Here is a 5,000-nt window from a genome sequence, read left to right on the forward strand (position 1 = left end):
GGGTGGTGGTGGTGGTGGTGGTGGTTGGGTGGAGGGATGATGATGAGAAAAGAGGGGGGGTGGACGCACACGTGGCAAATAATGTAAATGAATGTAGAGAGGGTAGGAGATACGGTTTTTAGAGGAAGTGGAACACGTGCACGCGAAACCGGCGAGACAGAGTCTAATGAAAAATATTAAGCCCCGAGATAGGAGTAAAATAAATTAATCTTCTATGCCACTGTGTCGGAGTACTACCACCACCAATCACCATCACCACCACCACCAACACCACTACTACTACTACTACAACCTACCACCATCATCATCACTATCTAACGACGACTATTAACTACGTCGCACCATCGTAACACCATCGTTCTCTCATCACTACTATTACACATCATCGACGCTTTCTCATTACATGTATCATTCTTATATATGTACATGTAATATATATGTGCGTGTGTGTCTGTGTGCGCGCGCGCGTTCGCGAATGAATATGATTCATGTCGGTGTATTAGATAGAAGCCCTGTTCATTCGTGTGCATGACGAGAGAACAGTGAATAGTGGAAGCGTAGAAAGAGAGAGAGAGAGAGAGAGAGAGAGAGAGAGAGAGAGAGAAAGGGAGGGGTGTAAAGGCGGGATGGTTAGGAGAGAAGGGGGAGGGTTGAAAAGAGGGAGAGAAAGTACTTAGACTCGTACAAAAATATCGATTATACTTTTTTACGAGTTCACTCGCTCCACCGAGTGTTAATTTTGCGAAACGGCCTTCCCCTCGCCACGCGTGCCTCGTAAAATCCTATTAACGCGTACGAGAAGGTCCTCTCTCTCTCTCTCTCTCTCTCTCTCTTTCTCGCTCTCTCTATCTATCTATCTTTCTCTTTTTCTCTTCCACTTCACCCTCCTACTTTTCTTCCCTCTCCGACTCCCCTCTTCCTTTTCATTCTCCTCTTTATACTCCAACCACCTCTACATAGTGGTATGCCTCTACACATTTCACCGCTTTTCGCAATAAAAATTCGAACGAGAGTCCGTATTTAACATTTTTTTTCTTCCTCTTCCTCATTTGTATGCTCTCTCTCTCTCTCTTTCTTTCTTCTATCTCAGTCCATCTATCTATCTATCTATCTATCTATCTATCTATCTATCTATCTATCTATCTATCTATCTGTCTGTCTGTTTATCTCTCTTTTTGCTTTTCTCTTTCTTTCTTCTTTTTTCTCTCTTTCGGTTCTCGCTTCTGTCGAACTTTCAGAGGTTCAAAGTCGAGCGGTTCAAGGACACGCCTTTTTATCATGGTGAAATACCTTTGAAAAGTTAGCCACGCGTTAAATTTGATCACGACTTAATAATAATAATAATAATAATAATAATAATAATAATAATAATAATAATAATAATAATAATAATAATAATAATAATAATAATAATAATAATAATTGAAAGATTTAGTATATTAACTCGTACTAGTTCCTTTCTTTTTCCCTGTTTTCTTTTCTTTTCTTTTCCTTTTTTTTTTAATAAAAATATATGTATTAATTAATCAAAAAATAATTTATTTTCATATTCTTTATCCCGTTGTATTAGATTTTTCCTTTTATTAGAAATATCATATACAATCATATAATATATGATCTGTCGAATTGATAAGAAAAAAAAAAAAAAGAAAAAAAAAAAGAAAAAAAAAAGAAAAAAAAAGGTAAAGAAAAACGAAAAAAGAAAAAAGAGAGAAAAGATATCTCGGAAAAAAATTAAAATAAAATTTGCTAAATCTAGTTCTTTACAACGAGCGACATTTTTAATGAGCATTTAAAGTGTTAATAAAAATATCTTATTTTTATATTTAACGTACATGTAACGCTTCAAGGTTTTAAATTATATCGTTGTTTAAAAATACTAAGATAATATTAATATAATAAAACTTTTGAAATAAAGGGTGCCAAATATAGAAATATTATCGATTAGAAATTTAATAATAAGAAATATTAAATAAAGATATATTAAATACTAGAAATTCAGAGATAATAATTTCAATAGTTATTATTATTATTATTATTATTATTATTATTATTATTATTATTATTATTATTATTATTATTATTATAAAATATTCTTTTCAATCTTTTTTTAGAACACAGAATGTCCGGGTTTAACGACCTTCGCACCTGGCAACCCTTCCGTATGGGCATATAATAATTACCTTGAAGGCACATAGAGAAAAGTCTTGTCTTTATATACACCGTGTGCATCTTGAGAATGAACAAACGAACGAACGAACGAACGAACGAACGAACGAACGAACGAACGAAAGAACGATACGTACATACAAGTACGTAGGAACTAACGTTAACGTGAAAATGTGAACGTGAAAGCATTAACGTGACAACATGAACGTGATAACGTGGACTACGATGTTTACTATATAATTATATGTACGCTCGCGAATACCTGAAATCCCGTTAACATTTTTGTTTATTTTTTTTTGTTTTTTATTTTTTTTTTTTTTGTTTTTTTTTTCCTCTTTATTTTTCAACAATTTCCGTTCGGCCCTCTCTCTCTCTCTCTCTCTCTCTCTCTCTCTCTCTCTCTCTCTCTCTCTCTCTCTCTCTCTCTCTCTCTCTCTCTCTCTCTCTCTCTCTACCTCTCTTTCTCTCTTTCCCGATGCATCACATGCCAATACGGTAAGCTCGGTTTATTGCATACAGTTGTTTCGTCGAAATGCAAGCCGGTTCCCGTACGACGACCTCTCTCTCTCTCTCTCATTCTCACTCGATAGCATGTCACACGCTTCGTTCTTATATCTATATATTTATCTATCTATCTATTTGCCCATCTATATACATATATATATATATATATGCATGTAGGTGTATGTATATATATATATATATATATATATATATATATATATATATATATATATATATATATATCTTTCGTTCTTTCTCGATAAGTCATGAATTTTATACTGTTTTCTTTTTTTTTTTTTTACGATGATTTTTTAATTTTTTCCTTTATTTTCCTTTGTTTTGATTTTGTTTTATTTTGCATTTTTTTACTTTCTGTTTCGTTTTGCTTTTGTTAAAAACATTGTTTGTCTTTAATCGTAAGAAATTGTAGGGTTAATTATTTATTATGCTTCTTTCGTTGGTTAAATAAAAGAAAGAACATTTTATTACGATTTACTTCAATGACGTTTATTATTTGATAACGATTATTTTTATTATTATTATTATTATTATTATTATTATTATTTTCTCTTTTTCTTTGATTTTTGATTTTCGAATTAAAACAACAAATGATTCTTTTTCAAAAATTTCATTACGATTTTCTTGTTAATGATGTTTATTATTTCTTTTTGACGTTTCATTTTATTTGATTGCTTTTCGATATTGTTTTTTCGAAAGAAAATGTTTATATGAGAGAGAGAGAGAGAGAGAGAGAGAGAAACCTGCCATTCTTTGTCGATACTTTCGTTAGTCAAAAATTTTATTACCATTCTTTCAAATGATTGTTATTACTGTTATTTTGTTTTATTTTTCTTTTCTTTTTTTTGACGTTATATTTTTTGATTGGTTTTTTTTTCAGCATTGTTTCCTTCTGAAAGAAAACATTCATAAGAGAAAAAATGAGACAGTGAATAAGCCGAAAATTTCACGTTGTTATATTTTTCAATGATTTTTATTATTATTATTATTATTATTATTAGTTTCAATTTTTTGTTTTTTATCATAAAGAATGATCGTTTGATGACACTGTTCCTCCGATAAAAAGATTTATGCATGAGTGAAAAGAGAGAGAGAGAGAGAGAGAGAGAGAGAGAGAGAGAGAGAGAAAGAAAGAAAATTCTCTCATTTACTTTTAATAAGTCCAAAATTTCATTATTATTATTTTCATGGACGATGCTTATTATTAAATTCGGCGTATTATTTTTTAATTACTTTTTCAAAACGAAAAAAAAATTCTTTTCTAGAGAGAGAGAGAGAGAGAGAAAGAGAGAGACTCCCCATTCTTTATACATAATTTCATTGATCGAAAATTTCATTATAAATTTTTTTGAATATTACAATAATAATAATACTAACAATAATTATTGTTATTATTATATTATTATAAAAATACAATAATAATAATAATTATTATTAGATCTTTTTTTCTTCTTCGATTTTGATCTTTTTTTCATCGCAAAAATTATTGTTGCCTTCGTAAGAAAAAAGAGAGAGAGAGAGAGAAAGAGAGAGAGAGAGAAAGCTTTGAAATACGTGAGTGGAGAATCGTCGACGACATTTCTCGATATTTACATCGTAAATAGTGTGAGAAAGAGCGAGAGAAAGATTGAAAATGAGGAGGAGCCGTTATCGTACTTCGTCCGACAAGCGAAATGCGATATTTAATGAAGCGCGCGTTAGTCATCGGAAAAACAATGTTGCATAGTCCAATCGATAATTTCCACTTCTTCTTCTTTTTCTTTTCCCTTTTTTTTTTTTTCTTTTTTTCTCCTGTTTTTTTTTTTTTTCTTTTTTCCTCTTATCTTCCTACCTCCCTCCCTCCCTCCCTCCTTCCCAGCCGTCCCGCTCTATCTTTTACTCGGAAAGAAGAGATTAGCGCTTGCACTCTTTAACTTTTAAACTTTATTTTACGTCTTTCTTTTCGCGTTTTTGTTGAGATTGGATACCTTTAAAAAATCTCTCTCTCTCTCTCTCTCTCTCTCTCTCTTTCGCGTGCACGCGCGCGCGTTTTTGATTTTCGGCCATGTTTGAACAGAATTTTTTATAAAGCTTCTCTCTCTTGACGATTATTCTTGAGATATTTTTATGTTTTTTTTTTTTTTTTTTTTTTTTTTTTTTTTTTTTTAACAAAGAGAAGGAGAGAATAATTTTGATTTCATCAGAATACGAAAGCAATTAAAAAAAAAAAAGAAAAAAAAGAAAAAGAAAAAAGAAAAGAATGAAAAAGAAAAAGGAAAACAAAGAAGATGAATAAATTATTATTTGTAACAATTTCCGATTAAACAGAT

At 31.0% G+C, this 5,000-nt stretch overlaps 1 protein-coding gene across 5 annotated transcripts in view; it reads right to left on the reverse strand.

The window, feature by feature from the left end:
- Nucleotides 1-5,000, reverse strand: part of LOC124956892 (protein tramtrack, alpha isoform-like) — a 100,470-nt gene that overhangs the window by 22,216 nt on the left and 73,254 nt on the right. The gene's annotated exons all lie outside the window — the stretch shown is intronic.

Source organism: Vespa velutina, chromosome 24 (genome assembly GCF_912470025.1).
Source record: "Vespa velutina chromosome 24, iVesVel2.1, whole genome shotgun sequence".
Lineage (NCBI taxonomy): Eukaryota > Metazoa > Arthropoda > Insecta > Hymenoptera > Vespidae > Vespa > Vespa velutina.